Source organism: Tyto alba, unplaced genomic scaffold (assembly GCF_018691265.1).
Source record: "Tyto alba isolate M040663 unplaced genomic scaffold, T.alba_DEE_v4.0 Super-Scaffold_45, whole genome shotgun sequence".
In the NCBI taxonomy this organism is placed as follows: Eukaryota; Metazoa; Chordata; class Aves; order Strigiformes; family Tytonidae; genus Tyto; species Tyto alba.
In genome coordinates, this window is record NW_024881321.1 from 3,893,965 (window position 1) to 3,905,974 (window position 12,010).

At 46.2% G+C, this 12,010-nt stretch overlaps 1 protein-coding gene across 1 annotated transcript in view; it reads left to right on the forward strand.

Annotated features, from left to right (window-relative positions):
* The first annotated feature begins 352 nt into the window (after positions 1 to 352).
* The window catches only part of LCP1 (lymphocyte cytosolic protein 1), a 52,803-nt gene continuing 41,145 nt past the window's right edge, over positions 353 to 12,010 (forward strand). The window contains exon 1 of the mRNA XM_042806019.1: positions 353 to 389. The gene's annotated coding sequence lies outside the window, so the exon portion shown is untranslated. The remainder of the gene's footprint in view (positions 390 to 12,010) is intronic.

Genomic DNA, 12,010 nt, shown 5'->3' on the forward strand with positions numbered 1-12,010 from the left:
GAGGCGCTCTCCCGGGCCAAGACTCCCAAGAAATCCACCTTCCTCCCTTCGCAGGGACGGCGGCGGGGGGCCCCCCCCTCAGCCACAACCTTATGGGAGCCGGAGCTTGCCGGGGGCGGCCAGGCGTCCCCAAACCCCGGCGCAGGGTCACCACGGCCCTGAGGAGGGTTCGGACGGAGCCGCGGCCTTCCCGCCCGCGCCAAACCCCGCCGCGGCCGTTGGGAGCGGCCCCTCACGGCGGCGGCGGCGGCGGCGCGCGGCCGAGGGGGCGTGTCGGTGGGCGTGTCCACCCCGGGGGGTGGGCGGGGCTCAGGCAGCGGCGCCGGTGGGAGCGGGCGGAGGGGCTGCGGCAGCGCCGGCATCGCCTGTTGCAGCGCCGCTCCTCGCTGGTAACTACTCTCTAATCATTATAATTAATATTTTTTTTTAATTGTTATTGTTATTCACACACACACACACACCCACCCGCGACGCTCACGGGTTAAAAAAAAAAAAAAAATTAAATTAGATTGAGCCCCCGCCGCTCGGCGCGGAGAGTGGCGGGCGGTGCCCGGGTCCGGTGCGGGGGTCCCGGCGGCGATTCGCGGGGAGTGGGTGAGTGGGTGTGGGTGACGCGGGGCGCTGAGAGCGTGTCTGGAGCCGTGCCCGGGGAACGGACACCCCTGGCCGGGCCGGAACCGGCGCTCGGCTGCTTTTGGTTCCACGCTCAGCCCCCCCCCCGCCGCAGCCCCCCGGGGGGCAGGTGGGGATCTGGTGCTTCTTGCTGCAAACTGGGTCGAGCTGAGCTAAACCTCTTCAAATTCATCTCGGAAACAGAATTAATTTCAGATATAGACCCGGCACTGCGGTCCTGATTCAAGCTAGACCCTATTTGATCGAGCGTGCTGGAAGTCTTGCCTGGGTATAAAGTCTTGTGAGTGACTTAAGAATGTGGAGTGGGGCAGAGAGGGGGTCTGGACAGCACGGGGAAGGGTGGGATACCAAAGTGGAGGCAGTTTTAGCACCTCTGTTAGATGAAAATAATCTCATTAGGTTGCATTTAGGGACTGACGAGTAGTCCGCATCTGTGTTACGTGAACACTGACCACGCAGCATCGTTTTCTGTGTCAAAAACTGCTTAGCCGATACATTTAATCTTAGTATTTATTTTTTAAATTCCTTTTTGTCCACAGGGTCCCGCTAAAGACAACTTCTTTATAGCGGTAATAGTTTTGAGAATTTCTGAAGGGCATTTCCTTTGCATCATTATGGATATGAAGAAGCTGGTTTGCATGTTGCAGATGACTCTGCTGTTTGTCCCCTCCCTGCAAGGTTAACATTTCCCTACCAGCTGGCAGCAATCAATTTCCCTCTCTTGTCTCTGCTTCTGCTCTTCCTTTGCACATACTCCACTGCGTAAAGTGAGTGGAATAGGCCGAGGGAAAAATTTGGATGTCTTTCCTCAAAAGATACTGCGTAGATGAAATTAAAGGTATGGCTGCAACGTGCATCATAGATGCCAGAGGGAAATTATTTATGTAACACAGCAAAGCATTTACGTTTTGTTTTTTTTTTTATGCAATCGTCATTCAAGAATCAATACCGTGCCCGAGTGATTTATCATTGGCTTTTGTGCTTAGCGGTGCGAGATTCAAAGCAAAACGTCACCACGAAGAGACACGCGTGTTGCTGTGTGCGCTGCGCGAAACCGCGAGCTCTCCCCCCCCCCCCCGGTGAGGCTGTAAGCTCCTTTGGGCAGGACCCCTGGCGTCACCGTCTTTGCGCAATAGTGGCGGTTGCGTCTCCACCGTGGCACCGCGGTGCTCGTGGCTGGCGGGACACCTCGCTTCCCAACCCCGGCCCCCCCCTTCCTGTGGGGGACAGAATGGGGGCGTTCACGCCTGCCTTTGGGTTTGGAGTTAGGGTGTGACCAGGGCGAGCATCCAGACCTGGGAGCCCGGACACACTCCTGAGTCGCCCTGGTCAGGTGTAGGCGCGTGCACTGAAGATGACACCCTGAGGAAGGCTAAAAGGAAGCCTGAAGGATACCAGAATCCTCCTACTGAAACATCTTGCATGTGTTCATGCCGTTGACAGCGAAATACTGGGTTGCAGTCTTCCCTTGGAGGCAAATGTGGAATTTTGTGACTGGCAGTAGGGATAATCCAACAAACCCTTGCTGAGATTTTTCATCTTTTCTTCACCGCAGCCCTGACTTCAGCAGGGTTAGTAGTTTCACCAGCATGCACGGGAATGGGATGTCGGTTTGGCCCAGGTACCGCAGATGATGGTATTGTGCTTGGGCCTTTCCAGGTCCCTTCTGCGGGGACCGTAAGGGAAACCTTTCCTGCAGTGCCGCCTCCTGGCTCTGCAGCGGTGTCTGTAAGGGCCAGTGCTAGGTAGTATATGGACCCCTGACTGAAAACCCTACTTGTTGAATACCAGAGTATTTTTTTGTTGTTGTTGTTTCAGAATAGAAGACAGTTACAAGAGCTGTGCTTAGAATCCCATCTCACTCAAAGGCTTGCGTGAGTTTTCCCTGGTGCAGAAAGAGCCTTTTTCCATTTTCTGTTCCAGAACCTTCCCTTGGCAATGGCAGGGGCCAACAGCTGGGTGGTGGCACAACCATCTGAGAGGGTGTCTGGTGTGACAGGACATGTGGGAGGGACTGTGGCCCAGATCCCCAGCAGTGTCTGGTTGTTGGGTGGTATGTGTTGGGTGACTGGTTGGTTGGTGCTTCCATCAGATGCTTCCAGAATTATCGCCTCTATTCCTTTAACAATTGTTAGGACCTACTAATTGTGAGTGAGAAGGTCAGCCACAGTGGCAGTCCAGTAACAGAGTATGCAATAAGTGTTATTCCTGAGTTAGAAAACAAGATGGAACTCCCTTTCCCACACCACCACATCACGCAGTGCTTCCTCGCCGTTGATGCTTTCTCTCTCGCATCCCACCACCATCTCGACCTGCAATTCCTGAATTTTCCCACGTGCAATGGGCACTTCAGGTAGCCCTTCCTAAAAAATAAGTCATCAGAAAACTCATACCCTCCGGTCATCTGTGCAAAATCAGAGAAAGGAGCAGCGGGGAACCATGGGCAGGTTTGTGTTGGGAGCACATGCTGGGAGATCAAGAGGACGAACTCGGAGATAAATGTGTTCTGCTCCTCTGCATGCACATGTGTAACTTGTACTATTGCTAAATAATCAGACATATTTATTTATTTTACAGATAACCTGCAGGTTTTTCTCATGAAAATACCATAATTCATCAGAAATTACAATCTCTTCCTTGTTACTAGAGAATCCACATTTCAGTTTTGAGGGCTGGATGAAATAAGTACCAATTGTAACAGTGTGGGTTTTCAAAATGGAATGATTTTCATCAAGAAGAAGCTAGGACCATGCTGCTAGTCCTCCTACTGACCTTTAGTATTGGCGACATAGGGAGCATACTGGAACTGGAAAATTCACAAATTGGTAATAGCATTACAAGATAGAGTTGAGGGATGGATTTATAAATTGATGGTGGACTCTGCAACGAAAACATCTGCTTCTTTTCTCTCTGTATTTTGTTTTTTTTTTCAGGCTCTCCCTGTGCTGCCTGTGGGCAGAGACCCTCTGGCGAGGGCCTGAGCAGAGCCCCCCACCCATCCAGCTCTCGGGGAGCCCTGAAGCTGGTCCTGCTGTGTGCAGGGTTAGGAGCCTGAGTCAGATGCTCAGTGTTAGGGAGGGGAATACTCCCCGTGTAAATGTCTGCAGTCAGTAGGCTTCCTCTTTTCCTTCCTAACCTACCTAGTGACCTGGTGACCCTTAGTATTTACAGTGCATTCATTTCCTTCTCACTTACGGGAAGACAGCTAGTCTGCTTAATCAGCATTTTCAATAAACCTGATTTATTTTTTAATCTTCTTTAGTCATATATGATCTGTTTGAACTGTGATCGTTCTTATACTTTTTTTTTTTAGGGTTTTATTCTGAATCAATATTTAACATATTTCCCTAGTTTAAAATCTATTTATCTTTGTTGGTTTTTACTACTGAACCTTCAATATTTACTCTTCCTTTCCTGATGTAATATTTAGCACTAGTAGACCTTTATAGATTGTGAATGTATGCCCTTGACTGCTACTGTTTCAGGAAGCCACTGAAGTTGTTTTGTAGGGTTTTTTCTTTAAGGAAAATCTCAGAAGAAGGTCAACACATTTCATTTTGTTCTTGCAAGCCCTTATCCTGCAGAAAGTGGACTGTTTTAGCTGGGAACACTCATACGTATGAGTTAAGTAAGCATGTATATGCTTTTACATCAGAAAAGTTTCCTTCCTCGTAGCATTGCATTTTAATATAAACCACTAAGCATGAGATTTGGGTAGATGAATTCCAGAGGTTCTCCCCAACCAACATATCCACGGTCCTTTTTTCTTGGCCTGTTTAAACTGGGTACCACAGGATGGAAAAGCATGGTTAAAACTCTGGTGTCAAAGTATTTGGGACAGCAGAGTGTCAGCACACGCCTTTCACATCACACTTAAATCAGCGAGTCCAAAAGTTCTTGGAAAAGGAGGTCAGCATCATTCTGGAATTGATTTCCCCAAAGATAAAGCACTGTGAAACCGCTGTAAAAAGTATTTGTTTCAGGGACCTCAGTATTTTACAAAATGTTTTTATTCCTGTAAGCAGAAATAGCCGTATTTCTTATCAAAGTGGAATTTCTTTCCTCATTACAGTTCCTGTCACCATGCTGTTATGTTGCCTAACCTTGAAATGAAAGCAATTTTGTTAACTTTTTACAAATGCTTGTTGCCATGTTGGGATTGAATTGCCTATCCTTCTGAGGGCAGAAAAAAAACACAAAAGAAGTTTAATTTTATTGTGTGCACTGGTAAAAGGGAGCCAGTGTGCTCCCCTGAGTGAAAAAAAGAATCTGGAAAAAAAGCCAGAGTTATTGCTTTTTTTTTTTTTTTTTCCATAATAGCTTTATATGCTCATCATGTTAAATAACAAAGAAAAATGCAAACACCGGTGTCTTCTTTTAAGCAGAAGGCTCAAGTTGAATCACTGAAGACATACCTCAAAATAGTATCTTTAGAAACAACTTCTTTGTTTCATGATTAAGTAAAGATACATGAGAACATTCTCTAATTTTTATATAAACATGTTTCTGAATCATTGACTCTAGGAAGTTGTCAATATAATTTTTCTTCTATTGCTTATGGGAAGAACTCAAAGTATGAGATTTTAGTGTATCTTACAGACAAATGCTTCTTTGCATTTACAAGAAAATAAATAATTTATGACATATATCAAAATCTCTTGACAAACTATATAACTTTTACCCTACTTTTAGATTTGAAAGCATCTGTACTGCTGTTAGCAAGCTTTTCTAGCATTTATGCCCTGTTGTTTTGTATACAGTCCTTGCTTGCCTGATACTCTGTAAAGAGAAATATGAAATTCAGTTTATGAGACTTCTAAATTGGTAATAAACTCTTGAAAATGTAATTGGTTCCTATTAGTTAGATTTAGCAGACTGTTTTTCTCTTCTTCCTCTCCCCATATGTTTGCTGTCTTTATGTACAGGCAGGTGTCATGACTTTGCTCCTCAGTTTTTTTACCTGTGTATCTAGGCCAGAGTTTTCAAAATAAAACTTAGATTTCAGATTACCCAGTTTAAGACATGGAAAAAATAGAGCAGTCTCTGGAAAGTGCTGAGCAGCTACCACCAGAAAGCTGTCCTGTACTCCTTAAGGTCCCAGGGAAGAGGATGCATCCAGGCTTTCTGGAAGACCTGCGGACTAGAAGTTCATGGAAGTCCTTGGGGTTCTGGATCTGAAGAGTTCACCCAGTTCCACTTGAGGCTAGAGGAATCAGCAAAGACTACACAACATAAGTGGAAATAGCTTGAATTACGTTTTGCATGCACAGTGAGGTAATTTGCATCTTAGTGACTTGATCAGTTTGGCTTTAATAAGCAAAATTAATCAGAACTGTGATTAACATCAGAAGTGTGAGCAGGGGCATGCAGTGAGCAACAATGTCAGAACATTTACTTTTGCCTATGAATTAAAATGAAGTAGTTTATGCGTTCTTTAAAAATACCTTAGTTTCTCCTAACAACTCTATTTTATAATACCCACCTTGCCATTTCTCCATGAACATGCTTTCCCACTGGTTTGGACCTTGCTCATCAGGGGGGACCTCACCAATGGCTCTGTTGTGTGGCTAGGCAGAGTAACTCCTAGCTTGGACGAGCCTCACCCCCCCCTTGCTAAAAAGACCAAGAACCAGAGGAAAGCATCCTCCTCACCAGGTACCCAAAGCCAAATGCCTTGCCAAGGTGGCTGGTGGGGTTGCCCTCGTAAAGAAGCCATCTCTGAGTGTGGCAACAGGCTCCCTGGTACCCGGTGAGAGAGACCGGCGGTGCCAGCAAGGGATAAGCCCAGGGGCACCTGCTGCCCATGAAGTGGTCCAGTAAAAACCTAGACATCACATGGATAGATGGTGCAAGATGGCCCACTGAGGTGGAGGAAGTAATACGGTGCTACTCCCCTCCTGATGAGGTGGGGTTACTGACCGCTGAAGGTCTCCCATGCTCGTGACAGTGTGTTTCTCAGAACTAACACCAGGCATAACTGTTTTTTAAAAGGAAACATCTTTGAATATGCACGTCACTAAAAAGCCTGATACTTGCCAAAGTTGTTGGGTTTTAGGTGGTACTGGAGGTGTTGGTATGCACAGGGGATTTGGGACAAATAATTAGAAAACCCTCCAAAGTCCTACAAAGATAAAATAATGTTTTGCACATTTTCCTTCTTGGTGATGGTAAATGTTTTACAGGATGAAGCAGTAATCAGTTTCTTTATTCTTACATTGCAAATGCAGCTCTTATATTGTCTGTTTGCCTCAGAGAGATTGCTAGGTCAAAAAAGATACCAAATGAGAGGTATCACAGAAAATGAGAAAGGGACTTATAGTCAATCGGAGAAGGAAAATGTCCTTACTAGAGATGCTTTAGACCCACCTTCAATCTTCTTTAAGTAACAGGATAACTGATGCGTTTTACATCTGATTTCTAGTATCAGAAGGAATCAAAGTATTTGGTTGTGTTTTTTTTTTTTTTAAGAAATGCCTCCCTTCCCCCACCGCCTTTTCATTTTGGGTGTTCACTTAAAAAGGCAGTGCAGTCTTAATGATGTGATATACCGGTAAGCCCCAGTATTTTTGTGTGGATGCTACACACATAGATGAGAAAACAATTTTTCAAGCCAATTCAAAAGCAGCCCTCAGGTGAGGATTGGCATTTTACACTGATTTTCAGATAACCCCTGCTGGCTGCCCTTGCTGCAAAGCTTCGAATGCCCAAACATTCACCTTTGCAGTTCTCATTTGCATCCCAATGTCCAGACTCCATCAGCATCTACTTTCACAATTACATTCCCCACATAGGCAAGCAGAAAGTCAGAAGAGGAAGGACAGTCCAATGGTTAAACCACTATTTCAAACCGTGGGAGATCTCTCACAGATATATGTACTAAAAATCCGTCTTTTTTAATAAGCGAAGTAAAATAGATTAGTCAGCGGTGGGTCAGTTGCTACTAGCATTTGAGCTAGCTTCTTTAAGCAAACTCAGGTGTTTCTGCACTACTCTGTCTTCAGTGACTACGTGCCCTTAGTTAAGTGGGTTTGTGCAACCAGTGGTAATCAGACATCCTAGTAGCTGCAAGAGAGGTATCCCCTTAGGCTGTGACCACTGTGTATCTAGCTGTCACGTATTTATCCTCTCATCCTTCCTCTCAGAGCCTTTCTTGGAGTGGGATTTGAGGACTCTCCTGTGTTGGTCCAGGTGCACAGAACCCATGGAGTGGTGTGTCCGAGAAATTTTGGGCAGAAGCACACAGCCTTTGCTTAAATTCTGACTTATTTTGCAAGGGCAGGTGGGAAGAGCTGCTGAAAAGATGGCCTTTAGTAAAAGCTAGGGTTTGTGGCTGCAGACACCCGTGTGCTGGGAAGGAAAGTACACCACAAAGCTTTGGGGAGAGGCTGCAGAGCAGCTGGTGCACAGGATCTTAGTAAACCCACAGTAATTTCTCTCTCATTCACTAATCAACATTTCTTGCATTTATTGCTGGAACATACCCTTGGGCATAGAGTAGCTGGAGCATCATAGTTCAGATGGCAGCTGTCCTCATCATGCCTCATTCATGTGTCCGTGGCCAGAAACGCACCTGCCAACAGTGTCCCTGAGCTTTAAGCAGAAAAGCCCACAGTAGTGAAATCTCACTGGGATGTGGAAATACACTTATTTTTAAAATGAAAGTTAACAGCTCTTCAGCCATGGAGGAAGCAGAGATTACAACATGCAGCTGAAACTACTGAGGAAATGTAAACAGGCTGAACTAAATCTAGTCTTTGCAAATGCATCTGCAAACCCTCTTGTTTAAAGGTGATTTGCAAGTCAGAGCCTGGAGTCGAGGATGTGCTTACAGTATCAGTGTGCTGCACAGGAGCACGGTGGGTCTTCTCCATGAAATGAGTCAGAAGATAGGTTTGTAGGGGACTGCTGCAGGCCATCAGAGCTGCTCACCAGTTTTGATTCCTGTTGCAGAAACAGCTCATGTGCAGAGGAGGGAGAGAGACCAGGAAAACTGGTGGGATTTTCTTCAGTGTGAGATCTTAGCCTATGTCTGCTATAGTTTGGCTGTCCAGTGTTTCTGACAGCTAAAACGGATATTTCATTTCATGCCGCTCAGTCATGTAATATGTAATGCTGTGAAGAGCTGAAGAACATATTTTGTTATACCTAAAACTTAGTTTCCACACTAATGCTTAGAAAAGGATTTAGTTACTGTCATGTAGGAAGCTTATTGATGCTCTTGGGGAGCTCATAACTCACCAGGTGGTAAAAGGCAAAGAAATGCCTGAAGGAGCATTAAACCAGCCAAAGCAAGTTTAACCAGCAGGCAGACTGCTCCTGCCACTCTTAACACTGAATCCTCTTTTCCTTGAGCTATTTGGTGATTGGTGCTAATCTTTTATCTCAGTCTCATCTCACCTCTCCTGTGTGTCTGTCCTTCAGCCCTGGCTAGCAAAGGGGATTGAAATAAAAACTGAAGATGCTCCCGCTTTCTTCTCCCCCACCCTTTGCAGCTCTCTGAATGACGGTGGTAGAGCAAATCATCCTTATGTCTGTCTGTCTGGTTTCTCTTACCTCCCTCGCTGTCTCATCTAGGAGAATGCAGGACCTTTGGGGAAGCTTGCTTTCTTACCCTCTGTCTTTCTTCATTCCTGGAACCACAGTGCCTGGAGGCTCCAGGAGCTCTTATAGAAACCAGCCCTAGGAACAAAGAAGACACAAAGGTGCGAAGGGAAAAAAAGCTGAGCACCCAAGAGCATCCTGGAAGAAAAATTCCAGGCTGCATTACCTATTCCTCTATGCATTCTTGAGGTGCTGGGTAGGATGGTTTCTGGCCAGTGCTTAACAGTGACTGAGACCATTTTCATCCTTGAGCAGTAATGTGGCTCATTGTACCTAGTCCTGAATTTTGGAGTGGACTCCATGGCCCGTCTGTACATATTGCCCATGGCAGCACTTGCCAGGCACATCTTTGCCACCAGCTTCGGTGGGAACGTGCCCAGCAGAACAGGACTGGTGACCCCAGGGTGGATGTTTAGATACTCCTGCCTGTGGAGATCTGCAGAGGACTTATATTGCAGATCTTCGGCACAGTCCTTGCGCCTATGGAGCGTGCAAGTGCCAGCACCATGGGGTGTTGGAGCTGTCAGAGAAAATCCTCTCATACTGATGGTGCACCAAGAAATCTTACTGCTCGGGTGATATTCCCGGTGCCCACCCACCCTCTGTGGGAGGATAACCTGTGTGGGGTGTCCAGCAGAGACCAGGGCAGAGAAACTTGCGCGAACAGCTCGCAGCTATTTGGGAAGCCGGTCTGGCTCCATCCTCCTCCAGTCCCCGGACCACCTGCTTCCCCTTTTCCCTCCTGCTGCTGTGGGACAGGCACCAGCTCACTGGGTGATCCCAGCCCCGGGGTCCCTGCACACCCGTGTCTTGTCCTTGGCACAGCTCCTGCTGTCTGGCCAGGGGGAGTGACAGCGGGGCTGCTGGCCGTGCCTCGGTTTGTCCATACTGGCCAGTCGCCTGCTTCCAGGTCGCAATGTGATCTGGCCAGTGGTATCATCTGCAGAGGTTCCTTAATTCTGAAGGTGTTCAGGTCTCTATACCTCCACTGTTTGGGAACACCTGAGCTCAGAGGTGATGGAGTTCACCGTTCATTGCACGAAGCGCTGATAAATATCTGAGAAGGGGCTAAATGGATCTGCTTGAGACCATCCCCAAAACTGTCCTGCTCATCGACTCAGCTGTACAATGAGGGATGGACACTGGGCAGCAAAGCCAGCTGGGAGCAGAACTAGTGACACTGTTCCTTTTGGGGTTTCAGTTTAGAGGATGGGTTATGTGCCCTTGCTCCCTACAGGTCAGTGAGTGCCTGGGAAAATGGACCTCACTATTGAATTGGGGGTTATTTGCAAGGAAGCCATGGTCTGTGCACTTATTTAGTGAGATGCAGGGCTGAATACAGCTGAAAACTATTGCTCCTTGGGATATTTATGCAGGGGATTTCCGGGCAGCTGCCTGGAAGCATTTGTTCTTTTTCCATGGTCTGTGAGAGCAAAGAGGTCACTTGCTGGGATTACCGGTGTGTGTCACTTGGATAGCACAGGGCTTGTCTCTTTGCCCTGTGGAAGGCCTTGGTTTCTAAATTACTGACACCATCAACACACACACACATACAAGATCAATACAGTTGTGGAGTTTTCATTTGCTACCGAATTGTTTAATGTTTCAGTTTCCCCTGTGTCTCTTGAATGCTGTGTCAAAAGAGCAATTAATGTTTGTTTCAAGTTTATCTGCCTTTTAGATAACACTCAAGAGCTAATGTTTCATGCTCCTTTTCAAGAACAGTTGTTTAGGGGCTCTTCTGAGTCTTCTGACATTTGAAAATACACCTGATTGCTTTGTCTCATTAGTTTTCATTGTGCATTGCCTGCAGCAGCACAGAAAATTGAGCAGCTAAGTGAGGATGTGGAGATGAGAAACTCCTCTGTCTGAGGATGTGCTCTGCCCATTTCCTAGCAGTGCAGGCAGCTCCTGTATGTTACCCACTGGTAGTAACACAAACAGCATCTGTGTGAGCAAACTCATGCCACCTGATAGGCATGTGACACTTCACACTCAGTACTTGCTTTCAAATGGTGGATCTTCCATCTCTCTGTGTTGTCTCAAAGGCCTTTCACTTTAAGCAGTAAGCAAAATTAAAGTCTAGTTTTCTCTTTTAGAACATGTGCCTTCTGTACGATTGCTGACTTAACTACTATCCCAATATAGAGGGTCTTCCTGACCATATTTTAGCAGGTGTTAAATATGTTGTATGCTAAAACTTGTCCAGGCTGCCTCAGACTTTTGCTCAAGTGTGCAAAGCCTTGCAGTCTTGGTCACTGTTACTGTCAAAGCCTAGCCACTGCTCTACATACACTTCTAGAATAGGAACATGATTTTGGATGAATACCCTTCAATTGCCTTGCAGAGTATATCCACATCCCTTCAACCTTATCTCAGCAGAGCTTCCAGCCTTATCTCAGCTGAGCTTCCAAGAGGTATCCATGCCAATCACCAGGACAGGAAGGTGTTTGACCAGCAAGATGAAAAAAAAAAAAAAACCTGCAAGGAGAAGCCTGGTTTTACTTATTTGAGCTAAGCAAAGCTGATACTGAAACCATGAAGGAATTATAACTGGGTTTTGGGCTGAAGCAGAATTTCACCTAAGACCAGCTAAAATTGGTATTTACGATTGCTAGCAGGCAGAGAGGGGCAGAAAGTTCTCCCCCTTCCTGAGGTTTTCCCCCTCATATTTGTTAGTTTATGAATGTCATGAAAGGGATTCGTCCCAAATACAAGCTCTGACTCAGAAATTTTCTTAATCACTATGTAAAAACATTTCTGGGACTAGATTTGT